This window comes from Cherax quadricarinatus, chromosome 94, assembly GCF_038502225.1.
Source record: "Cherax quadricarinatus isolate ZL_2023a chromosome 94, ASM3850222v1, whole genome shotgun sequence".
In the NCBI taxonomy this organism is placed as follows: Eukaryota; Metazoa; Arthropoda; class Malacostraca; order Decapoda; family Parastacidae; genus Cherax; species Cherax quadricarinatus.
Window position 1 is genome coordinate 6,471,875 of NC_091385.1, and position 27,705 is coordinate 6,499,579.

Below are 27,705 nucleotides of genomic sequence, written 5' to 3' on the forward strand. Positions count from 1 at the left end.
TGTATTAACAAAGGTGACGTTGAGCAAAACGTTCTATTAATCAGTCTGTGTTGCGAGTGTCGTGATTGACGTAATGCTCAGACCTGTCCGTCATTGTGACGTACACGGTTAACACACGATATATATGCTGACAGGTGTATATGTTTCTTTATACTAAAGTGTATATATATCTGTATATCTGCGCTGAGAGTGTATGTATCTATGTATATATATGTCGTGACAAATAGGTACAACTTGCGATTTTGGCTTAAATAGCATCGCTCTTGACGAATAAGGCAAGCGAAAATTTGTTTATGCAGTAATTTCGCAAATCTGTCTATATCTATCTATCTCTGTCTCTCTCTGTCTGTCTGTGTTTGTCTCTGTTTCTGTTTCTGTCTCTGTTTCTGTCTGTCTGTCTGTCTGTCTCACTCTCTCTCTCTCTCTCTCTCTCACACTCTCTCTCTCTCTCTCTCTCTCTCTCTCTCTCTCTCTCTCTCTCTCTCTCTCTATCTATCTATCTATCTATCTCTCTCTCTCTCTCACTGAGTATACTCAGATTATCAGTCATTTTTTTAATGTTGACAGTAGTGTTACCTCCCCCCCCCCTAACACACACAAGCGCGTAAGGAAGATCTAGCAAGCAGCTCTGATATTTACAGGCAATTCTCGAGTTTTGATTGGTCCAGCACGCCACTCTAGGTTTCTGATTGGCCTACAAGGCGCGTGTATGGGCAGTCCAGCAAGATAAATTAGGTACCTCTCACCAAAACATACCTCCTCGAGGTAGTTCTCTAGTCTGACCATAAGTGTGAGCCGGTAGTGACGGTCTGAGGGATTTGTCCATTAAGAGGACATTAAATAGGATTTTGTGGCGCTTTAGTGGACGTTGAGACAACGTACAGATTGGAAAGGTAAGTTGACGTAACTTACGAAATGGTAGAAATACGTAATGGAATTTGCAAATATTACCTGTCAGTCCACAACCGGATTTGAGCCTGTGAACTCGGCGTCAGAGTACGCAGTACTCTGGTTCCTGTACTCCTGCGGACCGGTAATCTTCGTAAATAATTTCAACCATTTGTGAAAAATGTGTGTGTGTGTGTGTGTGTGTGTGTGTGTGTGTGTGTGTGTGTGTGTGTGTGTACTCACCTATTTGTACTCACCTATTTGTGGTTGTAGGGGTCGAGTCACAGCTCCTGGCCCCGCCTCTTCGCTGATTGCTACTAGGTCCTCACTCTCCCTGCCCCATGAGCTCTATCATACCTCGCCTTAAAACTATGTATGGTTCCTGCCTCCACCACATCACTTTCTAGGCTATTCCATGGCCTGACTACTCTATGACTGAAGAAATACTTCCTAACATCCCTTTGATTCATCTGAGTCTTCAACTTCCAATTGTGACCTCTTGTGTCTGTGTCCCATCTCTGGAACATCCTGTCTTTGTCCACCTCGTCTATTCCGCGCAGTATTTTATATGTCGTTATCATGTCTCCCCTGACCCTCCTGGCCTCCAGTGTCGTCAGGCCGATTTCCCTCAACCTTTCTTCATAGGACAATCCCCGTAGCTCTGGGACTAGTCTTGTTGCAAACCTTTGCACTTTCTCTAATTTCTTGACGTGCTTGACTAGGTGTGGATTCCAAACTGGTGCTGCATACTCCAGTATGGGCCTGACGTAGATGGTGTACAGAGTCTTAAACGAATCCTTACTGAGGTATCGGAACGCTATCCGTAGGTTTGCCAAGCCTACAACATCCTAGCCTACAACACTCTACCCCCTCCAAGCCTACAACACTCTACCCCCCTCCAAGCCTACAACACTCTACCCCCCTCCTAGCCTACAACACTCTACCCCCCTCCTAGCCTACAACACCCTACCCCCCTCCAAGCCTACAACACCCTACCCCCCTCCTAGCCTACAACACTCTACCCCCCTCCTAGCCTACAACACCCTACCCCCCTCCAAGCCTACACCACTCTACCCCCTCCAAGCCTACAACACTCTACCCCCCTCCAAGCCTACAACACTCTACCCCCCTCCTAGCCTACAACACTCTACCCCCCTCCTAGCCTACAACACCCTACCCCCCTCCAAGCCTACAACACTCTACCCTCTCCAAGCCTACAACACTCTACCCCCCTCCAAGCCTACAACACTACCCCCCTCCTAGCCTACAACACCCTACCCCCCTCCAAGCCTACAACACTCTACCCCCCTCCTTGCCTACAATACCCTACCACCCTCCAAGCCTACAACATCCTACCCCTCTCCAAGCCTACAACACCCTACCCCCCTCCAAGCCTACAACATCCTACCCCCCTCCCAGCCTACAACACCCTACCCCCCTCCAAGCCTACAACACCCTACCCCCCTCCTAGCCTACAACACCCTACCCCCCTCCAAGCCTACAACATCCTACCCCCTCCAAGCCTACAACACCCTACCCACCTCCAATCCTACAACACCCTACCCCCCTCCAAGCCTACAACACCCTACCCCCCTCCAAGCCTACAACACCCTACCCCCTCCAGGCCTACAACACCCTACCCCCCGTCTAGCCTACAACACCCTACCCCCCTCCAAGCCTACAACATCCTACCCCCCTCCAAAACTACAACACCCTACCCCCTCCTAGCCTACAACACCCTACCCCCCTCCAAGCCTACAACACTCTACTCCCCTCCTAGCCTACAACACCCTACCCCCCCTCCAAGCCTACAACATCCTACCCCCCTCCTAGCCTACATCATACCCCCCTCCAAGCCTACAACACTCTACCCCCCTCCTAGCCTACAACATCCTACCCCCCTCCTAGACTACAACACCCTACCCCCTCCTAGCCTACAACACCCTACCCCCCTGCAAGCCTACAACATCCTACCCCCCTCCTAGCCTACAACATCATACCCCCCCTCCAAGCCTACAACACTCTACCCCCCTCCTAGCCTACAACACCCTACCCCCTGCAAGCCTACAACATCCTACCACCCTCCTAGCCTACAACACCCTACCCCCTCCTAGCCTACAACACCCTACCCCCCTCCTAGCCTACAACACCCTACCCCCTCCAAGCCTACAACATCCTAGCCTACAACACTCTACCCCCTCCTAGCTTACAACACCCTACCCCCTCCTAGCTTACAACACCCTACCCCCTCCTAGCTTACAACACCCTACCCCCTCCTAGCCTACAACACCCCCCTCCAAGCCTACAACACCCTACCCCCTCCTAGCTTACAACACCCTACCCCCTCCTAGCTTACAACACCCTACCCCCTCCTAACCTACAACACCCTACCCCCCTCCTAGCCTACAACACCCTACCCCCCTCCTAGCTTACAACACCTTACCCCTCCTAGCCTACTATACCCTACCCCTCCTAGCCTACAACACCCTACCCCTCCTAGCCTACAACACCCTACCCCTCCTAGCCTACAACACCCTCCCTACCCCTCCTAGTTTACAATACCCTCCCTACCCCTCCTAGCCTACAACACCCTCCCTACCCCTCCTAGCCTACAACACCCTCCCTACCCCTCCTAGCCTACAACACCCTCCCTACCCCTCCTAGCCTACAACACCCTCCCTACCCCTCCTAGCCTACAACACCCTCCCTACCCCTCCTAGCCTACAACACCCTCCCTACCCCTCCTAGCCTACAATACCCTCCCTACCCCTCCTAGCCTACAACACCCTCCCTACCCCTCCTAGCCTACAACACCCTCCCTACCCCTCCTAGCCTACAACACCCTCCCAACCCCTCCTAGCCTACAACACCCTCCCTACCCCTCCTAGCCTACAACACCCTCCCTACCCCCCTCCTGTCTGCTTAATTACACTGGAGATACATGTTTGTCAAACACTTGATCAGAGGGTCCCAGAGCTGTCACCCAACCAGCGATCTGACTATATTAATGTACCAACTCTCTCACCTAACCCATCACTCATTGTGCTAATTGATTATTATTGATAATAATTGATAATTTATTAATAATAATAATAATAATAATAATAATTACACTATAATCATTCTTCCTTCGTCTTTGTTCTTCTTCCTGTTTTTTCGTTGTCTTTTTCTCCTCTTTACCATCTTTCTTCCTAATATTTTTCTTCCACTATCTCCTTTTTTTCCTTTACTTTCTCCTCGTCCACATGTGCAACGGTGCCGTATCTCTATCGACGTTTCGCCCTCCGGTGGGTTTACCAATATAAATTCAATCGTGGTTCGATACCCGGTGAGGGTAGAAACATTGTGTGTGTGTGTAGTGTTGTGGTACAGTTCCTGGGCCCCATTGTGTGTGTGTGTGTGGTGATATGGTGCAGTTCCTGGACCCATTATGTTCGTCTTTAGTGTTGTGGTGCAGTTCCTGGGCCCATTATGCGCCTCTGTAATGTTGTGGTGCAGTTCCTGGACCCATTATGTTCGTCTGTAGTGTTGTGGTGCAGTTCCTGGGCCCATTATGCGCCTCTGTAATGTTGTGGTGCAGTTCCTGGACCCATTATGTTCGTCTGTAGTGTTGTGGTGCAGTTCCTGGACCCATTATGCACCTCTGTAATGTTGTGGTGCAGTTCCTGGACCCATTATGTTCGTCTTTAGTGTTGTGGTGCAGTTCCTGGGCCCATTATGCGCCTCTGTAATGTTGTGGTGCAGTTCCTGGACCCATTATGTTCGTCTGTAGTGTTGTGGTGCAGTTCCTGGACCCATTATGTTCGTCTGTAGTGTTGTGGTGCAGTTCCTGGACCCATTATGCACCTCTGTAATGTTGTGGTGGAGTTCCTGGACCCATTATGTTCGTCTGTAGTGTTGTGGTGCAGTTCCTGGACCCATTATGTTCGTCTGTAGTGTTGTGGTGCAGTTCCTGGACCCATTATGTTCGTCTGTAGTGTTGTGGTGCAGTTCCTGGACCCATTATGTTCGTCTGTAGTGTTGTGCAGTTCCTGGACCCATTATGTTCGTCTGTAGTGTTGTGGTGCAGTTCCTGGACCCATTATGTTCGTCTGTAGTGTTGTGCAGTTCCTGGACCCATTATGTTCGTCTGTAGTGTTGTGGTGCAGTTCCTGGACCCATTATGTTCGTCTGTAGTGTTGTGCAGTTCCTGGACCCATTATGTTCGTCTGTAGTGTTGTGGTGCAGTTCCTGGACCCATTATGTTCGTCTGTAGTGTTGTGCAGTTCCTGGACCCATTATGTTCGTCTGTAGTGTTGTGGTGCAGTTCCTGGACCCATTATGTTCGTCTGTAGTGTTGTGCAGTTCCTGGACCCATTATGTTCGTCTGTAGTGTTGTGGTGCAGTTCCTGGACCCATTATGTTCGTCTGTAGTGTTGTGCAGTTCCTGGACCCATTATGTTCGTCTGTAGTGTTGTGCAGTTCCTGGACCCATTATGTTCGTCTGTAGTGTTGTGGTGCAGTTCCTGGACCCATTATGTTCGTCTGTAGTGTTGTGGTGCAGTTCCTGGACCCATTATGTTCGTCTGTAGTGTTGTGGTGCAGTTCCTGGACCCATTATGTTCGTCTGTAGTGTTGTGGTGCAGTTCCTGGACCCATTATGTTCGTCTGTAGTGTTGTGCAGTTCCTGGACCCATTATGTTCGTCTGTAGTGTTGTGGTGCAGTTCCTGGACCCATTATGTTCGTCTGTAGTGTTGTGCAGTTCCTGGACCCATTATGTTCGTCTGTAGTGTTGTGCAGTTCCTGGACCCATTATGTTCGTCTGTAGTGTTGTGCAGTTCCTGGACCCATTATGTTCGTCTGTAGTGTTGTGGTGCAGTTCCTGGACCCATTATGTTCGTCTGTAGTGTTGTGGTGCAGTTCCTGGACCCATTATGTTCGTCTGTAGTGTTGTGGTGCAGTTCCTGGACCCATTATGTTCGTCTGTAGTGTTGTGGTGCAGTTCCTGGACCCATTATGCACCTCTGTAATGTTGTGGTATACTCTATGGACCCATTTTGTTCCTCTAATATTTTGACTAGTAGTGGTGGTTACAGTAGTAGTCGTAGTAGCAAGTGTTAGTAGTAGTAACAGTAGCAACAGCAGCAACAGAAGCAACAGCAGTAGTAACAGTATTAGGAGTAGTAGTAGTAATAGTGGAAAAACCTGCTTTTGGTGGTAGTAATAGTAGCACTAGCAACAGGAATAGCAACAGCAGCATGCATGTTGTAATAATAGCAACAGTAGTAGTAATAGCAACAGCAGTAGTAATAGCAATCGTAATAGCAATAGCAGTAGTAGTAATAGCAGTAGTAGTAATAGTAATAGCAGTAGTAATAGCAATAGTAGCAATAGCAGTAGTAATAGCAGTAGTAGTAATAGTAATAGTAATAGTAATAGTAATAGCAGTAGTAGCAGTAGTAGTAATAGTAACAGCAGCAGTAGTAATAGCAGTAGTAATAGTAATAGCAGTAGTAATAGCAGTAGTAATAGTAATAACAGTAGTAATAGTAATAGTAGTAATAGTAATAGCAGTAGTAGCAATAGTAATAGCAGTAGTAGTAATAGTAATAATAGCAGCAGTAGTAGTAATAGTAATAGCAGCAGTAATAATAACAGCAGTAGTAGTAATAGTAATAGCAGCAGCAGTAGTGGTAATAGGAGCAGTAGTAGTAATAGCAGCAGCAGAAGTAATAGTAATAGCAGCAGTAGGGGCAAAAGCAATAGTAATAGTAATAGCAGTAGTAATAGTAATATCAGTAGCAGTAGTAGTAATAGTAATAGCAGTAGTAATAGTAATATCAGTAGCAGTAGTAGTAATAGTAATAGCAGTAGTAATAGTAATATCAGTAGCAGTAGTAGTAATAGTAATAGCAGCAGTAATAGTAGTAATAGCAGTAGAAGCAGTAGTAGTAATAGTAATAGCAGCAGTAGTAGTAATAGTAACTGCAGTTAAATTTTTAAACCGTACAATACATTGGTTAATTTTAAAGCGGTTTAATGCACAGTTTAAGAGTATTGTGGTAGCCAGGACGGAGGGGAAGCCTTGACCTGTTATCTGTAGTAACGAGGGGAGATATCACTTATCCTGACCTTCACCCTAGTGTCCCCTCTTATCTTCTAATGTGTGTGTACCCGCCTACTTGTGTTTGCAGGGGGTCGATTCACAGCTCCTGGCCCGGTGTGTGTATGTACGTACTCGCCTATTTATGGTTGCAGGGGACGAGTCACAGCTCCTGGCCCCGCCTCTTCCCTTGCTGCTACTGGGGCCCCACACCCTGATCCATGAGCTTTGTGTACTCGCCTAGTTGTGTTTGCAGGGGGTCGATTCACAGCTCCTGGTCCCATTTGTGTGTGTGTGTACGTACTCACCTATTTATGGTTGCAGGGGATCGAGTCACAGCTCCTGGCCCCGCCTCTTCCCTTGCTGCTACTGGGGCCCCACACCCTGATCCATGAGCTTTGTGTACTCGCCTAGTTGTGTTTGCAGGGGGTCGATTCACAGCTCCTGGTCCCATGTATGTGTGTGTGTGTGTGTACGTACTCACCTATTTATGGTTGCAGGGGGTCGAGTCACAGCTCCTGGTCCCGTGTGTGCACATACTCACCTATTTATGGTTGCAGGGGGTCGAGTCACAGCTCATGGCCCGATGTGTGTGTGTACGTACTCGTCTTTTTGTGGTTGTAGGGGGTCGAGTCACAGCTCATGGCCCGATGTGTGTGTGTACGTACTCGTCTATTTATGGTTGCAGGGGGTCGAGTCACAGCTCATGGCCCGATGTGTGTGTGTGTGTGTACGTACTCGTCTATTTATGGTTGCAGGGGGTCGAGTCACAGCTCATGGCCCGATGTGTGTGTGTACGTACTCACCTAGTTGTGGTTGCAGTGGGTCGAGTCACCGTTCTGTATTATTGTGATTCTTTTGTTGTGAATGGAATGTGTCTCTGATCCCTTACGGATTTAGTGCTTCCCCATGAATAATAATTATAATAATTATTATTACTAATAATCTGAAGCCTGAGTTAGTCTCAGAATGTTAATTTAATCGCTTTAAAGAACCAGTACACACTTTCTCTCTTTCTCTCTCTATTTTTCTTTTTCTGTCTCTCTCTTAATTCAAAGTTGTATCACCAAGAGAGAGAGAGAGAGAGAGAGAGAGAGGGAGGTGCAGGACAAACATTTAATGAGGCAACGTTTCGCCTCTTTCATGGAGATTAAAGCTATATTTCGCTCGTTGTTGATCATCAAGTCGACCAACTTACCAAAAATATTTTCTCGTAAATCTGTCAAAAAAAAAAAAAATTAAAACACGAAATCTGTCTCACAGCTTAGATGTGAGATATTTTTGTACCAACGTTATCTTTTTGTACCAAGATTCTCTCTTTGTACCAAGATTCTCTCTTTGTACCAAGATTCTCTCTTTGTACCAAGATTCTCTCTTTTTGTACCAAGATTCTCTCTTTGTACCAAGATTCTCTCTTTTTGTACCAAGATTCTCTCTTTGTACCAAGATTCTCTCTTTTTGTACCAAGATTCTCTCTTTTTGTACCAAGATTCTCTTTGTACCACCATTCTCTTTTTGTACCAAGATTCTCTTTTTGTACCAAGATTCTCTCTTTGTACCAAGATTCTCTCTTTTTGTACCAAGATTCTCTCTTTTTGTACCAAGATTCTCTCTTTGTACCAAGATTCTCTTTTTGTACCAAGATTCTCTTTTTGTACCAAGATTCTCTTTGTACCACCATTCTCTTTTTGTACCAAGATTCTCTTTTTGTACCAAGATTCTCTTTGTACCACCATTCTCTCTTTGTACCAAGATTCTCTCTTTTTGTACCAAGATTCTCTTTGTACCACCATTCTCTTTTTGTACCAAGATTCTCTCTTTTTGTACCAAGATTCTCTCTTTTTGTACCAAGATTATCTTTTTGTACCAAGATTCTCTGTACCATTCTCTTTTTGTACCAAGATTCTCTCTTTTTGTACCAAGATTCTCTCTTTTTGTACCAAGATTCTCTTTTTGTACCAAGATTCTCTTTGTACCACCATTCTCTTTTTGTACCAAGATTCTCTCTTTTTGTACCAAGATTTTCTCTTTTTGTACCAAGATTCTCTTTTTGTACCAAGATTCTCTTTTTGTACCAAGATTCTCTTTGTATCACCATTCTCTTTTTGTACCAAGATTCTCTCTTTTTGTACCAAGATTCTCTTTGTACCAAGATTCTCTCTTTTTGTACCAAGATTCTCTTTGTACCAAGATTCTCTCTTTTTGTACCAAGATTTTCTCTCTCTGTGCCAAGATTCTCTCTTTTTGTCCAAAGATTCTCTTTTTGTCCCAAGATACTCTCTTTGTCCCAAGATTCTCTCTCTCCCAAGATTCTCTTTTTGTCCCAAGATGATGTTTTTGTACCAAGATTCTCTCTTTTTGTACCAAGATTCTCTTTGTACCAAGATTCTCTCTTTTTGTACCAAGATTCTCTTTGTACCAAGATTCTCTCTTTTTGTACCAAGATTTTCTCTCTCTGTGCCAAGATTCTCTCTTTTTGTCCAAAGATTCTCTTTTTGTCCCAAGATACTCTCTTTGTCCCAAGATTCTCTCTCTCCCAAGATTCTCTTTTTGTCCCAAGATGATGTTTTTGTACCAAGATTCTCTCTTTTTGTACCAAGATTCTCTTTGTACCAAGATTCTCTCTTTTTGTACCAAGATTCTCTTTGTACCAAGATTCTCTCTTTTTGTACCAAGATTTTCTCTCTCTGTGCCAAGATTCTCTCTTTTTGTCCAAAGATTCTCTTTTTGTCCCAAGATACTCTCTTTGTCCCAAGATTCTCTCTCTCCCAAGATTCTCTTTTTGTCCCAAGATGATGTTTTTGTACCAAGATTCTCTCTTTTTGTACCAAGATTCTCTTTGTACCAAGATTCTCTCTTTTTGTACCAAGATTCTCTTTGTACCAAGATTCTCTCTTTTTGTACCAAGATTTTCTCTCTCTGTGCCAAGATTCTCTCTTTTTGTCCAAAGATTCTCTTTTTGTCCCAAGATACTCTCTTTGTCCCAAGATTCTCTCTCTCCCAAGATTCTCTTTTTGTCCCAAGATGATGTTTTTGTACCAAGATTCTCTCTTTTTGTACCAAGATTCTCTTTGTACCAAGATTCTCTCTTTTTGTACCAAGATTCTCTTTGTACCAAGATTCTCTCTTTTTGTACCAAGATTTTCTCTCTCTGTGCCAAGATTCTCTCTTTTTGTCCAAAGATTCTCTTTTTGTCCCAAGATACTCTCTTTGTCCCAAGATTCTCTCTCTCCCAAGATTCTCTTTTTGTCCCAAGATGATGTTTTTGTACCAAGATTCTCTCTTTTTGTACCAAGATTCTCTTTGTACCAAGATTCTCTCTTTTTGTACCAAGATTCTCTTTGTACCAAGATTCTCTCTTTTTGTACCAAGATTTTCTCTCTCTGTGCCAAGATTCTCTCTTTTTGTCCAAAGATTCTCTTTTTGTCCCAAGATACTCTCTTTGTCCCAAGATTCTCTCTCTCCCAAGATTCTCTTTTTGTCCCAAGATGATGTTTTTGTACCAAGATTCTCTTTTTGTCCCAAGATGTTTTTGTACCAAGATTCTCTCTTTTTGTACCAAGATTCTCTTTGTACCAAGATTCTCTCTTTTTGTACCAAGATTTTCTCTCTCTGTGCCAAGATTCTCTCTTTTTGTCCAAAGATTCTCTTTTTGTCCCAAGATACTCTCTTTGTCCCAAGATTCTCTCTCTCCCAAGATTCTCTTTTTGTCCCAAGATGTTTTTGTACCAAGATGTTTTTGTACCAAGATTATTTCTAAAATATTTTCCAATTGTTTCCTCCTAATACACACCTGGTGTATATATTACAGTCGTATTTCAGCCTTGTATTGTGTATTATTAAGTATCTTATTAACGAAAATTGTTGTAAGTAACCAATTAACTAACGTTAATGGCTTGTACTGTCTTTTTAGAAACTAACAAACCGCAGTTTAACTTCAGCTCTAAGGTAGTTTAACTTCAGCTCTAAGGTAGTTTAACTTCAGCTCTAAGGTAGTTTAACTTCAGCTCTAAGGTAGTTTAACTGGAGCTTTAAGGTAGTTTAACTTCAGCTCTAAGGTAGTTTAACTTCAGCTCTAAGGTAGTTTAACTTCAACTCTAAGGTAGTTTAACTGCAGCTCTAAGGTAGTTCAACTGCAGCTTTAAGGTAGTTTAACTGCAGCTCTAAGGTAGTTTAACTGCAGCTCTAAGGTAGTTTAACTGCAGCTCTAAGGTAGTTTAACTGCAGCTCTAAGGTAGTTTAACTGCAGGTCTAAGGTAGTTTAACTGCAGGTCTAAGGTAGTTTAACTGCAGGTCTAAGGCAGTTTAACTGCATGTTTAAGGTACCTCAACTGCAGCTCTAAGGTAGTTTAACTGCAGCTCTAAGGTAGTTTAACTTCAGCTCTAAGGTAGTTTAACTGCAGCTCTAAGGTAGTTTAACTGCAGCTCTACGGTAGTTTAATTGCAGGTCTAAGGTACCTTAACTGCAGGTCTAAGGCAGTTCAACTGCATGTTTAAAGTACCTTAACTGCAGCTCTGAGGTAGTTTAACTGCAGCTCTAAGGTAGTTTAACTGCAGCTCTAAGGTAGTTTAACTTCAGCTCTAAGGTAGTTTAACTGCAGCTCTAAGGTAGTTTAACTTCAGCTCTAAGGTAGTTTAACTGCAGCTCTAAGGTAGTTTAATTGCAGGTCTAAGGTACCTTAACTGCAGGTCTAAGCCAGTTTAACTGCAGGTCTAAGGTACCTTAACTGCAGGTCTAAGCCAGTTTAACTGCATGTTTAAAGTACCTTAACTGCAGCTCTGAGGTAGTTTAGCTGCAGCTCTAAGGTAGTTCAACTGCAGCTTTAAGGTAGTTTAACCGCAGCTGTAATGCAGTTTAACCGCAGTTATTAATACCTTCTCAGTTTTATCAATATAAGACAGTGTTTTTACCAGACGGACGTGACATAACGTGTTCATAACAGCGTGTGATTCTGTGTCTAAATTACGGTAATTAGTCAATTAAAAGGCATAATTAGCATGGTGCGTAATATTAATGTGTTGACAGTGTAGCGGCCTTTTAATAAACATTTTTTTTTTTAATTTTTAGGCCTAAATTCGCCTTTTTTTATCTCGATGTATTTAACGTATATTCTTTTATGTATTCTTTGTACTGTGTGGAAATGGTTTTGCAAAAGAGCCTTTTAGGCCGGATCAGTTAGGCTGTGATGGATGTGTGAGGCAGTGGGGTGCCAGCAGTAATAGTATGGTTGAACAGGCTAGCACCAGACGAGCCTGGCCCATGGCCGGGCTCTGAGAGTAGTGAAACTCTCGAAACCTATCAAACGTATATCACAGGTATATCACGGGTATATCACGGGTATATCACGGGTATATCACGGGTATATTACAGGTATATCACTAGTATATCACAGGTATATCACGAGTATATCACGGGTATATCACAGGTTTAACACGGGTATATTACGGGCATATCACGAGTATATCACAGGTATATCACAGGTATATCACGGGTATATTACAGGTATATCACAGGTACATCACAGGTATATCACGGGTATATTACAGGTATATCACAGGTATATCACGGGTATATTACAGGTATATCACAGGTATATCACGGGTATATTACAGGTATATCACAGGTATATCACGGGTATATTACAGGTATATCACGGGTATATTACAGGTATATCACAGGTATATCACTGGTATATTACAGGTATATCACAGGTATATCACGGGTATATTACAGGTATATCACAGGTACATCACAGGTATATCACGGGTATATTACAGGTATATCACAGGTATATCACGGGTATATTACAGGTATATCAGGTATATCACGGGTATATTACAGGTATATCACAGGTATATCACGGGTATATCACGGGTATATCACAGGTATATCACGGGTATATTACAGGTATATCACAGGTACATCACAGGTATATCACGGGTATATTACAGGTATATCACAGGTACATCACAGGTATATCACGGGTATATTACAGGTATATCACAGGTATATCACGGGTATATTACAGGTATATCACGGGTATATTACAGGTATATCACAGGTATATTACGGGTATATCACAGGTATATCACAGGTATATCACGGGTATATTGCAGGTATATCACAGGTATATCACGGGTATATTGCAGGTATATCACAGGTATATCACGGGTATATCACGGGTATATCACAGGTATATCACAGGTATATCACAGGTATATCACGGGTATATTACAGGTATATCACAGGTATATCACGGGTATATCACGGGTATATTACAGGTATATCACGGGTATATCACGGGTATATCACAGGTATATCACGGGTATATCACAGGTATATCACAGGTATATCACGGGTATATTACAGGTATATCACAGGTATATCACGGGTATATCACAGGTATATCACGGGTATATTACAGGTACATCACGGGTATATCACGGGTATATTACAGGTACATCACGGGTATATTACAGGTATATCACGGGTATATCACGGGTATATTACAGGTATATCACAGGTATATCACGGGTATATTACAGGTACATCACGGGTATATTACAGGTATATCACAGGTATATCACGGGTATATTACAGGTATATCACAGGTATATCACGGGTATATCACAGGTATATCACGGGTATATCACCTTATGTTCTTATGTTCTTATATCACAGGTATATCACGGAAATAAGCTCTGATGTGCAAGTCCCACTCAAATCCAACCCCTCCCACTCATGTACTTATCCAACCTAAATTTGAAACTACCCAAAGTGCCAGCCTCAATAACCCAACTAGGTAGACTGTTCCACTCATCAACTACCCTATTTCCAAACCAATACTTTCCTATGTCCTTTCTAAATCTAAACTTATCCAATTTAAATCCATTACTGCGGGTTCTCTCTTGGAGAGATATCCTCAAGACCTTGTTAATATCCCCTTTATTAATACCCATCTTCCACTTATACACTTCGATCAGGTCTCCCCTCATTCTTCGTCTAACAAGTGAATGTAACTTAAGAGTCTTCAATCTTTCTTCATAAGGAAGATTTCTAATGCTATGTATTAATTTAGTCATCCTACGCTGAATGTTTTCTAACGAATTTATATCCATTCTGTAATACGGAGACCAGAATTGAGCTGCATAATCTAGGTGAGGCCTTACTAATGATGTATAAAGCTGCAGTATGACCTCTGGACTTCTGTTGCTTACACTTCTTGATATAAATCCCAGTAATCTATTTGCCTTATTACGTACGCTTAGGCATTGCTGTCTTGGTTTAAGGTTGCTGCTTACCATAACCCCCAAGTCCTTTTCGCAATCTGTATGGCTAAGTTCTACATTATTTAACTTATAAGTGCTAGGGTTATGGACACTCCCGAGCTTCAGAACCTTGCATTTATCTACATTGAACTGCATCTGCCACTTTTCTGACCAAGAGTAGAGTTTGTCTAAATCCTCCTGAAGTTCCATAACATCTACGTTTGAATCAATTATCCTACCTATCTTCGTGTCATCGGCGAATTTGCTCATATCACTAGTAATTCCTTCACCAAGATCATTGATATATATTATAAACAACAACGGGCCCAAGACTGATCCCTGTGGAACGCCACTTGTTACAGATCCCCACTCAGATTTAACCCCATTTATGGACACTCTCTGCTTCCTGTCTGTGAGCCATGACTCGATCCACGAGAGCACTCTTCCCCCAATGCCATGAGCTGCCACTTTCTTTAACAGTCTATGGTGCGGAACTCTATCGAAAGCCTTACTAAAATCTAAGTAAATGATATCAAATTCTTTATTGTGGTCAACAGCCTCAAAAGCTTTACTGAAGAAAGTTAATAAATTAGTTAGACAAGACCGGCCTCTTGTGAATCCATGCTGAGTATCATTAATCAAGTTATGCTTATCGAGATGGCTTCTTATAATCTCAGCTATAATTGACTCTAGTAATTTGCCTACAATTGAGGTCAGGCTTATTGGGCGGTAATTTGACGATAACGACTTGTCCCCTGTTTTAAAAATAGGAATTACATTAGCCATCTTCCACATATCAGACACTACACCTGTTTGAAGAGATAAATTAAAAATATTAGTTAATGGTTCACAGAGTTCCATTTTGCATTCCTTAAGAACCCTTGAAAAAACCTCATCAGGACCCGGCGACTTATTTTGCTTCAGTCTGTCTATCTGCTTCACAACCATTTCACTAGTGACTGTGATGTTACATAATTTATCTTCTTCTGGCCCACTATAGAAATTAATTACTGGAATATTGTTAGTGTCTTCCTGCGTAAAAACCGAGAGAAAATAATTATTTAAAATCGAGCACATTTCATTCTCTTTGTCACTAAGATGCCCATAGTTATTTTTAACGGGACCTATCTTATCTCTGACTTTTGTTCTATATACCTGGGAAAAACTTTTTGGGTTAGTTTTAGAATCCCTAGCAACTTTAATTTCATAGTCCCTTTTAGCTTTTCTTATCCCCTTTTTAATTTCCCTCTTAATGTCAATATACTGATTCATAAGATGACACTCACCTCTTTTGATACGCCTATAAATTCCTTTCTTATGCCCTAGTAGATATTTCAGCCTATTATTCATCCATTTTGGGTTATTTCTATTTGATCTAATTTCTTTATACGGGATAAACGTTCTTTGAGCTGCATGTATTGTGTTCAGAAAACTGTCATATTGATAGCTCTCTTCGTTACCCCAGTCAACAGATGATAAGTGTTCTCTAAGCCCATCGTAATCTGCTAAGCGAAAATCTGGGACTGTTACTGAGTTATCCCTACTATCATACTTCCATTCAATGCTAAATGTAATTGATTTGTGGTCGCTAGCACCCAGTTCCTCTGAAACTTCTAAGTTATTAACAAGGGATTCATTGTTTGCCAGAAGCAGGTTATTACCGCTTGTAGGTTCTGTCACAAACTGCTTCAAAAAACAATCCTGAACTACTTCTAAGAAGTCGTATGATTCTAAATTCCCAGTCAAGAAATTCCAATCAATATGACTAAAGTTAAAGTCTCCTAGAATTACTACATTATCGTGCCTTGTGGCCCTAACAATTTCCTCCCATAGCAGTCTCCCTTGGTCCCTATCTAAGTTTGGGGGACGGTATATCACACCTAAAATTAATTTTTCATGCCCCTCTGAAAATTCTATCCAAACAGACTCTGTATGTGTTACTTCAGAATTAATACCCGTTTTTATGCAACAGTTCAAGCGATCTCGGACATACAATGCCACCCCACCCCCCTTCCCGACACTTCTATCTACTTGGAACAATTTAAAACCCTTAATGTGACATTCCGCAGGCATGTCCCGACTTTTTGAATTAAACCACGTCTCAGTTAAGGCAAATACATCAATGTTACCTGCACTAGCAACTAGTCTCAACTCGTCCATCTTATTCCTAGCACTGCGACTATTTGTGTAATAAATACTTAAAGACCCTCCTCTCTCTTTACCCTTCCTGCTCCTTTCTGTTATTCCACTAAACCTATTACTGTCTTTGTCAATTTGTGCCACTGGCTTTCCAATATCTACCTCATTTTGCCTGTTACTAGTTCTCCTAGTACTCATATTACTACACTGCGACTTGACTGTTTTCCTGCCAAAACCCATACCACTAACTATTCTTGGTTTAAAGACCTAACAGCTCCCTCCACTGCGTTGGCCAGTGCTACCACCCCAGACCTAGATAAGTGAACCCCATCCCTGGCATACATGTCATTTCTGCCATAGAAGAGGTCCCAGTTGTCAATGAATGTTACCGCATTTTCCTTACAGTATTTGTCCAGCCAGCAATTGACACCAATTGCCCTGGACAACCATTCATTTCCAACTCCTCTCCTTGGCAAAATACCACATATGACAGGGTTCCCCCCCTTCCTCCTAATTATTTCTATTGCTGACCTATACCTGCTAATCAGGTCTTCACTCCTACGTTTGCCAACATCGTTGCCACCAGCACTGAGACAGATAATACGATTGCTCCCATTACCTATCATGATGTCATCCAGACGGCTAACAATATCCTCCATCCCAGCCCCAGGAAAGCAAACTCTCTGCCTCCTACTCCTGTCCTTCAAGCAGAACACCCTATCCATATACTTAACTTGGCTATCCCCAACAACAACAATATTCTTACCTTCCTTGGTGTCGATCGTCGTGACGTTCCCAGTAGTCGACTCACATTCGTCGGGTAGCACTGAGAATGTATTAGATGTTTCCACAACAGTTTCCACGGCAGTCTCTTTCTTCTTCATCGTTTCTACCTTTCCATTCGTCTTCTTGATCGTCAACTTCGTTCCCTGCTGTCCAGCCATTGACCAGTTTCCCTTCTTGACCTGAGAACTCAAAACAGGAGGACTACTACGAATCTTCTTGTTTTCCTCGGTCCGTCGCCGAATCTCCATCTTCGCCATCCTCAATTCTTCCTTAAGCTGTTGGTAAAGTTGCTCGATGGAGGGCATCTTGCTTCAATTCGTAGAGAGCGCGCAAAAAGGTCTTCACAGAGCTAAGTACACGTCACCACTGGACTAAGTACATACATATATATAATATATATGTAAGGAAACATGTTCAATGTTTCTACCCTCGCCGGTAATCGAACCCGGACATCACCGTGTGAAGCGAGAGCTCTTGCTATCAGGCCACAGGGCACCGTAGAATTACGGTTATATAATTAATTCATATTATCTATAATTAGATATAGTTAATTCGGATTCTCTATACGTAATTATATATGTAATTTAGAATATAAGTTATCTAACCATTTAAAGATATTCTGTTTTGCTTGGCAAACTATAATGAAAATTATCTGCATAGAAAGCCGATATTATATATATTTTTTATTATTGATACATCGGCCGTCTCCCACCAAGGCAGGGTGGCCCGAAAAAGAAAAACTTTCACCATCATTCACTCCATCACTGTCTTGCCAGAAGGGTGCTTTACACTACAGTTTTTAAACTGCAACATTAACACCCCTCCTTCAGAGTGCAGGCACTGTACTTCCCATCTCCAGGACTCAAGTCCGGCCTGCCGGTTTCCCTGAATCCCTTCATAAATGTTACTTTGCTCACACTCCAACAGCACGTCAAGTATTAAAAACCATTTGTCTCCATTCACTCCTATCAAACACGCTCATGCATGCCTGCTGGAAGTCCAAGCCCCTCGCACACAAAACCTCCTTTACCCCCTCCCTCCAACATCTCCTAGGCCGACCTCTACCCCGCCTTCCCTCCACTACAGATTTATACATTCTCGAAGTTACTGTTTTGTTCCATTCTCTCTACATGTCCAAACCATCTCAACAACCCCTCGTCAGCCCTCTGGACAATAAATTTGGTAACCCCGCACCTCCTCCTAATTTCCAAACTACGAATTCTCTGCATTATATTCACACCACACATTGCTTTCAGACACGACATCTCCACTGCCTCCAGCCTTCTCCTTGTTGCAACATTCACCACCCATGTTTCACACCCATATAAGAGTGTTGGTATAACTATACTCTCATACATTCCAATCTTTGCTTCCATGGATAAAGTTATTTGTCTCCACAGACTCCTCAGTGCAGCACTCTCCTTTTTCCCCCTCATCAATTCTGTGATTCACCTCATCCTTCATACACCCATCAGCTGACACTTCCACTCTTAAATACATGAATACATTCACCTCCTCCATACTCTCTCCCTCCAACCTGATATCCAATCTTTCATTACCTAAATTCTTTATCCTCCTCACCTTACCCTTTCTTGCATTCACTTTTAATTTCCTTCTTTCACACTATATTGTGTATATTGTGTGTGTGTATATGTTATTACTGTTGCAACAAAGTTAGGTAATTGTAAAGGATGGTTTGGAAATTAAATGATTGTTTCCTTGGCAGGTGAGTTTGTGTACGGCTCATCGTGGGAAATCTTCCCTGGAAGTGAAGGTAAGTTCCACTCTCTCTCTCTCTCTCTCTCTCTCTCTCTCTCTCTCTCTCTCTCTCTCCTTCGTAAAAAAAAAGGTAGAGATAAATGTTGTTTAACAAGTACATTTACGGGAACTGACCCATTGATGAAGCCGTGCTGGGGATTTTACCGAGGTGCCTGAGGGTGCTGCTGAGTTGGTTGTGTTTACCTGATGCTGGTCTGATCTCACTTCTTCTTGCTACTGATGCTGGTCTGATCTCACTTCTTCTTGCTACTGATGCTGGAGTGATCTCGGTTCTTCTTGCTACTGATGCTGGAGTGATCTCGGTTCTTCTTGCTACTGATGCTGGAGTGATCTCGGTTCTTCTTGCTACTGATGCTGGAGTGATCTCAGTTGTTCTTGCTACTGATGCTGGAGTGATCTCGGTTCTTCTTGCTACTGATGCTGGAGTGATCTCAGTTCTTCTTGCTACTGATGCTGGAGTGATCTCGGTTCTTCTTGCTACTGATGCTGGAGTGATCTCGGTTCTTCTTGCTACTAACGCTGGAGTGATCTCAGTTCTTGCTACTGATGCTGGAGTGATCTCAGTTCTTCTTGCTACTGATGCTGGAGTGATCTCGGTTCTTCCTGCTACTGATGCTGGAGTGATCTCAATTGTTCTTGCTACTGATGCTGGAGTGATCTCGGTTCTTCTTGCTACTGATGCTGGAGTGATCTCAGTTCTTCTTGCTACTGATGCTGGAGTGATCTCGGTTCTTGCTACTGATGCTGGAGTGATCTCGGTTCTTCTTGCTACTGATGCTGGAGTGATCTCGGTTCTTCTTGCTACTGATGCTGGAGTGATCTCGGTTCTTCTTGCTACTGATGCTGGAGTGATCTCAGTTCTTGCTACTGATGCTGGAGTGATCTCGGTTCTTGTTACTGATGCTGGAGTGATCTCGGTTCTTGCTACTGATGCTGGAGTGATCTCAGTTCTTCTTGCTACTGATGCTGGAGTGATCTCGGTTCTTCTTGCTACTGATGCTGGAGTGATCTCGGTTCTTCTTGCTACTGACGCTGGAGTGATCTCAGTTCTTGCTACTGATGCTGGAGTGATCTCAGTTCTTCTTGCTACTGATGCTGGAGTGATCTCGGTTCTTCCTGCTACTGATGCTGGAGTGATCTCAATTGTTCTTGCTACTGATGCTGGAGTGATCTCGGTTCTTCTTGCTACTGATGCTGGAGTGATCTCAGTTCTTCTTGCTACTGATGCTGGAGTGATCTCGGTTCTTGCTACTGATGCTGGAGTGATCTCGGTTCTTCTTGCTACTGATGCTGGAGTGATCTCGGTTCTTCTTGCTACTGATGCTGGAGTGATCTCGGTTCTTCTTGCTACTGATGCTGGAGTGATCTCAGTTCTTGCTACTGATGCTGGAGTGATCTCGGTTCTTGTTACTGATGCTGGAGTGATCTCGGTTCTTGCTACTGATGCTGGAGTGATCTCAGTTCTTCTTGCTACTGATGCTGGAGTGATCTCAGTTCTTCTTACTACTGATGCTGGAGTGATCTCGGTTCTTCTTGCTACTGATGCTGGAGTGATCTCAGTTCTTACTGATGCTGGAGTGATCTCGGTTCTTGCTACTGATGCTGGACTGATCTCAGTTCTTCTTGCTACTGATGCTGGAGTGATCTCAGTTCTTCTTACTACTGATGCTGGAGTGATCTCAGTTCTTGCTACTGATGCTGGAGTGATCTCAGTTCTTGCTACTGATGCTGGAGTGATCTCGGTTCTTCTTGCTACTGATGCTGGTGTGATCTCAGTTCTTCTTGCTACTGATGCTGGAGCGATCTCAGTTCTTCTTGCTACTGATGCTGGAGTGATCTCAGTTCTTCTTGCTACTGATGCTGGAGTGATCTCAGTTTTTCTTGCTACTGATGCTGGAGTGATCTCAGTTCTTGCTACTGATGCTGGAGTGATCTCAGTTCTTCTTGCTACTGATGCTGGAGTGATCTCAGTTCTTGCTACTGATGCTGGAGTGATCTCGGTTCTTCTTGCTACTGATGCTGGAGTGATCTCAGTTCTTCTTGCTACTGATGCTGGTGTGATCTCAGTTCTTCTTGCTACTGATGCTGGAGTGATCTCGGTTCTTGCTACTGATGCTGGAGTGATCTCGGTTCTTCTTGCTACTGATGCTGGAGTGATCTCAGTTCTTGCTACTGATCCTGGAGTGATCTCAGTTCTTCTTGCTACTGATGCTGGTGTGATCTCAGTGTTTGCTACTGATGCTGGAGTGATCTCAGTTCTTGCTACTGATGCTGGAGTGATCTCAGTTCTTCTTGCTACTGATCCTGGAGTGATCTCGGTTCTTGCTACTGATGCTGGAGTGATCTCGGTTCTTCTTGCTACTGATGCTGGTGTGATCTCAGTTCTTGCTACTGATGCTCGAGTGATCTCGGTTCTTCTTGCTACTGATGCTGGAGTGATCTCAGTTCTTGCTACTGATGCTGGAGTGATCTCGGTTCTTCTTGCTACTGATGCTGGTGTGATCTCAGTTCTTGCTACTGATGCTGGAGTGATCTCGGTTCTTCTTGCTACTGGTGCTGGAGTGATCTCGGTTCTTCTTGCTACTGATGCTGGAGTGATCTCGGTTCTTGCTACTGATGCTGAAGTGATCTCGGTTCATCTTGCTACTGATGCTGGAGTGATCTCAGTTCTTGCTACTGATGCTGGAGTGATCTCAGTTCTTCTTGCTACTGATGCTGGAGTAATCTCAGTTCTTCTTGCTAATGCTGGAGTGATCTCAGTTCTTCTTGCTAATGCTGGAGTGATCTCGGTTCTTCTTGCTACTGATGCTGGAGTGATCTCGGTTCTTCTTGCTACTGATGCTGGAGTGATCTCGGTTCTTGCTACTGATGCTGTAGTGATCTCAGTTCTTCTTGCTACTGATGCTGGAGTGATGGTTCTTCTTGCTACTGATGCTGCAGTGATCTCGGTTCTTGCTACTGATGCTGGAGTGATCTCAGTTTTTCTTGCTACTGATGCTGGAGTGATCTCGGTTCTTCTTGCTACTGATGCTGGAGTGATCTCAGTTCTTGCTACTGATGTTGGAGTGATCTCAGTTGTTCTTGCTACTGATGCTGGTGTGATCTCAGTTCTTGCTACTGATGCTGGTGTGATCTCAGTTCTTCTTGCTACTGATGCTGGAGTGATCTCGGTTCTTCTTGCTACTGATGCTGGAGTAATCTCAGTTCTTGCTACTGATGCTGGAGTGATCTCTTCTTGCTACTGATGCTGGAGTGATCTCGGTTCTTCTTGTTACTGATGCTGGAGTGATCTCAGTTCTTGCTACTGATGCTGGTGTGATCTCAGTTCTTGCTACTGATGCTGGAGTGATCTCGGTTCTTCTTGCTACTGATGCTGGAGTGATCTCGGTTCTTCTTGGTACTGATGCTGGAGTGATCTCGGTTCTTCTTGCTACTGATGCTGGAGTGATCTCGGTTCTTCTTGCTACTGATGCTGGAGTGATCTCGGTTCTTCTTGCTACTGATGCTGAAGTGATCCCACTTCACCTGTTGCTGATTCTGCTGATCTCTGACTTATCCCCTAAGTTGATCTGACTCGGCAGCATCCTCACTGACAGAACTTCAGTTCCACATATCTCACAAGAACGTCAAAGTTCATGAGAACTTGCAGTACATATATAGTTCTAAATATTGTTGAGAACGAGAACTCGTAAGTCAGAACGAAGTCTATTATTAATACGACGTTTCATGTGTGTCGAAACGTACGAATCAATGCTTAATTTAGATGAGTGCGTTTTTAAACGTCTGTCTACGTCATTAAGTAATTTAGAATACCGACAAACACTTAGGTATCTTTGTGGGAACGTTTCACCCACAGGGCGATATATGCCATTAATAGAGATACCCAAGTAGACGTTTTGCACGTACTTCAGATTAGGGATTGAACGTTAATCCCTAATTTAGGGATTCACTTAGTCAGGTGGAGGAAATGTCGTGTGCAGTCTTAATGATCTTGGTGGAGTCGAAACGTTTTGAGCCCCATTAACCAACTCTCTGATGTTTTGTCCGATGAATTTTCAATTTTGTCCAAGAGATGTGCAATAAGGTCGCAGTAAACAGGTGATATCAAAATCTGCAGAATAACCACTGCGAAAAAAATAGTGGAACTCCAAGCGCTTTCGTGATTTTTTACGTTATCAAGGAACAGGTTCTTGGTAATTTCTCACATTATCAAGGAACTGGTCCTTGGTAATTTCTCACATTATCAAGGAACTGGTCCTTGGTAATTTCTCACATTATCAAGGAGCTGGTCCTTGGTAATTTCTCACATTATCAAGGAACTGGTCCTTGGTAATTTCTCACATTATCAAGGAGCTGGTCCTTGGTAATTTCTCACATTATCAAGGAGCTGGTCCTTGGTAATTTCTCACATTATCAAGGAACTTGTCCTTGATATATTCACATTATCAAGGAACTGGTCCTTGATAAATTCTCACATTATCAAGGAACTGGTCCTTGATTTCTCACATTAAAGAACAGGTCCTTGATTTCTCACATAATCAAGGAACATGTCCTTGATTTCTCATAATCAAGGAACGGATCCTATATAATTTCTCACACAATCAAGGAACAGATCCTTGTTAATTTCCCACATCAAGGAACAGGTCCTTGATAATTTCTCACATAATCAAGGAACGGGTCCTTGATATTGTGAGAAATCACGGAAGCGCTTGGGAGGAATAGTGTAAAATTCTTAAACGATAGAAACGTAGACGAAAGCAGTGCAATAAGATCGTATATAAGAGCATTTCGCTCACGCGTTAAACTAACTCGTTTTGTAAAACGACATTTGGGACTCTTGACTGAGGAAACGTTTCGCCAGCCAGTGGCTTCTTCAGTCAAGTACAGAGGAAAACAGTAGAGAAAGAGAGAGCTTGCTACCATCTGCAGCTCATAAGACTGCCATCCCCACGAGCCCCGTGAGGGCGGGGTAGATGGCAGACCAGAGGCCTAGCTTCTCCCTAGGAGCCCCGTGAGGGCGGGGTAGATGGCAGACCAGAGGCCTAGCTTCTCCCTACGAGCCCCGTGAGGGCGGGGTAGATGGCAGACCAGAGGCCTAGCTTCTCCCTACGAGCCCCGTGAGGGCGGGGTAGATGGCAGACCAGAGGCCTAGCTTCTTCCTACGAGCCCCGTGAGGGCGGGGAATGTGGCTAGGCCTGGGGACACTTGGTCCCAAAGATGAGGGGGTACTTGTACCTCCTCCCATGGGAGACTTAAGTCTCGAGACACTCCACAGATAGGGAGCCAAGGCCGGGTCACCACTACTTGGAAAAGACCCGGGCCGGGAGAATACCGGTGAATAATAAAAAAAAGAAAGTAGAGAAAGAGGAAGGAGTTGGATGTAGTCCGTCCCTCAACTTGGAACCGATGTTAAAATGTTGGTAAAATTAACAACAATGTTGAGTGAAAGGTCACAAGTGCAGCTTATGTGACGTTTTATTGTGGCAACGTTTCGCTCTCCAGGAGCTTTGTCAAGCCTTTACAATACATGGACACAGAGGGTATATATATAGGTGTAGTGAGGTGTAGGGTGTAATGTAATTGTAGGTAGTAGTAGTAGTGCTACTACTGGTAGTAGTGCTACTACTGGTAGTAGTGCTACTACTGGTAGTAGTTGAGGTGCTAGCAAGAATTCTTTTCAGAGCAAGAAATGGTACTACTACTACTACTACTGTTATTACTATTACTATTACGACTACTGTTACTGCTACTATTGCTACTTCTGTGACTACTACTGCTGCTGCTGCTACTACTACTACTAATAATAATACTAATACTACTGCTGCTACTGCTACTACTACTACTACTACTACTGTTATTACTATTACTACTACTGTTATTACTATTACTACTACTGTTACTGCTACTATTGCTACTTCTGTGACTACTGCTGCTGCTACTACTACTTATACTAATACTACTGCTGCTACTGCTGCTACTACTACTACTACTACTACTACTACTGCTACTGTTATTACTATTACTACTACTGTTACTGCTACTATTGCTACTTCTGTGACTACTGCTGCTGCTACTACTACTGCTGTTATATTACTATTACTACTACTGTTACTGCTACTATTGCTACTACTGTGACTACCACTGCTGCTACTACTACTACTGCTGCTACTACTACTACTACTGCTGCTACTACTACTGCTACTACTACTGCTACTACTACTATTACTGCTACTACTATTACTAATGCTACTATTATTACTATTACTACCTACAAGGCTAATTTTACGTTTTACAAGCCTATATATACCCTCTGTGTCCATGTATTGTTTGTAACGGCTTGACAAAGCTCCTGGAGAGCGAAACGTTGCCACAATAATATGTCACATTAGCTACACTTTCTTAACTAGTTGCTATAAGTCTCGTTACTGACCAATCTAAATGGACTAGTAACGCGTTGCCACTTGAGTAAACAGTTTGGGGACCGACCACTTGAAAAGTGGTAGTATACCTGGAAACGGTTTCCGGGGGTCAACGCCCCCTGCTCCATGACCACGTCTCGGGGTGGATGAGGATCTGATCAACTAGGCTGTTACTGCTGGCCGCACGCAAACCGACGTACGAACCATAGATGTTTGAAACTTAGAAAGCTCTCTCAGCTCTTGGCCTTTCATTTTCTAAATAGAATTAGAATCTAGAACTAGAATTAGAATGTGTGTGCTGATTGTGTGGTGTACCACCTAGGCTTTGCAATTACTATCACATTCCAAAGTAAACTTGGCCTTGATAGGTGGCCTGGTGGGCCCTGTAGATGAACGCACAAATTATTATCTATAAACTAGTCATTTCGAGAATTATTTGCAGCTTAGAGATTGATATTAGATGTTTCACCTATCCGAGGCCTTTATCAGGACCTGAAATAGCCTCATTTGGGCGAAACGTTGTTTGTACGTGCTTTCTTAAAGTACCAATAAATGTGGCCGTGAAACTGGTCGTTTTCTTTAGAATTAGGTATATGGACCTAAGTAGGGGGGTTTCTGCCCCCCTCTGTGATGTGTGGGGTGCTCCTGCCTCTATCTGTGATGTGTGGAGGTGTTCCTGCCTCTCTGTGATGTGTGGAGGTGCTCTTGCCTCTCTCTGTGATGTGTGGAGGTGCTCCTGCCTCTCTCTGTGATGTGTTCCTGCCCGTCTCTGTGATGTGATGAGTATTCCTGCATCTCTGTGATGTGTGGAGTGTTCCTGTCTCTCTCTGTGATGTGTGGAATGTTCCTGCCCCTCTCTGTGATGTGTGGGGCGCTCTTGCCCGTCTCTGTGATGTGTGGGGTGCTCCTGCCCGTCTCTGTGATGTGTGATTGCTCCTGCCTCTCTCTGTGATGTGTGGGGGTGCTCCTGCCCCTCTGTGATGTGTGGGGTGCTCCTGCCTCTCTTTGATGTGTGGGGTGCTCCTGTCTCCCTCTGTGATGTGTGGGGTGCTCCTGCCTCCCTCTGTGATGTGTGGGGTGCTCCTGTCTCCCTCTGTGATGTGTGGGGTGCTTCTGCCCCTCTCTGTGATGTGTGGAGTGCTCCTGCCTCTCTATGTGATGTGTGGAGTGCTCCTGACCCTCTCTGTGATGTGTGGAGTGCTCCTGCCCCTCTCTGTGATGTGTGGATTACTCCTGACCCTCTCTGTGATGTGTGGAGTGCTCCTGCCCCTCTCTGTGATGTGTGGATTACTCCTGACCCTCTCTGTGATGTGTGGAGTGCTCCTGCCCCTCTCTGTGATGTGTGGAGTGCTCCTGCCTCTCTCTGTGATGTGTGGGGTGCTCCTGTCTATCTTTGTGATGTGTGGGGTGCTCCTGTCTCCCTCTGTGATGTGTGGGGTGCTCCTGTCTCCCTCTGTGATGTGTGGGGTGCTCCCGCCTCTCTCTGTGATGTGTGGGGTGCTCCTACCTCTCTCTGTGATGTGTGGAGTGCTCCTGCCTCTCTGTGATGTGTGGAGTGCTCCTGCCTCTCTGTGATGTGTGGAGTGCTCCTGCCTCTCTGTGATGTGTGGGGTGCTCCTGCTTTTTTCTGTGATGTGTGGAGTGCTCCTGCCTCTCTGTGATGTGTGGAGTGCTCCTGCCTCTCTGTGATGTGTGGGGTGCTCCTGCCCCTCTGTGATGTGTGGGGTGCTCCTGCCTCTCTGTAATGTGTGGGGTGTTCCTGCCTCTCTCTGTGACGTGTGGGGTGCTCATGCCCCTCTCTGTGATGTGTGAGGTGCTCCTACCTCTCTGTGATGTGTGGGGTGCTCCTGCCCCTCTGTGATGTGTGGGGTGCTCCTACCTCTGTGATGTGCGGGGTGCTCCTGCCTCTCTGTGATGTGTGGGGTGCTCCTGCCTCTTTGTGATGTGTGAGTGCTCCTGTCTCTCTCTGTGATGTGTGGGGGTGCTCCTGTCTCCCTCTGTGATGTGTGGGGTGCTCCTGTCTCCCTCTGTGATGTGTGGGGTGCTCCTGTCTCCCTCTGTGATGTGTGGGGTGCTCCTGTCTCCCTCTGTGATGTGTGGGGTGCTCCCGCCTCTCTCTGTGATGGGTGGGGTGCTCCTACCTCTCTCGGTGATGTGTGGAGTGCTCCTGCCTCTCTCTGTGATGTGTGGGGTGCTAATGCCCCTCTCTGTGATGTGTGGAGTGCTCCTGACCCTCTCTGTGATGTGTGGAGTGCTCCTGACCCTCTCTGTGATGTGTGGAGTGCTCCTGCCCTTCTCTGTGATGTGTGGAGTACTCCTGACCCTCTCTGTGATGTGTGGAG

At 44.1% G+C, this 27,705-nt stretch overlaps 1 protein-coding gene across 1 annotated transcript in view; it reads left to right on the forward strand.

The window, feature by feature from the left end:
* The first annotated feature begins 806 nt into the window (after window positions 1-806).
* Window positions 807-27,705, forward strand: part of Mulk (acylglycerol kinase-like protein Mulk) — a 1,060,681-nt gene continuing 1,033,782 nt past the window's right edge. Inside the window, exon 1 of the mRNA XM_070104743.1 lies at window positions 807-893. The gene's annotated coding sequence lies outside the window, so the exon portion shown is untranslated. The remainder of the gene's footprint in view (window positions 894-27,705) is intronic.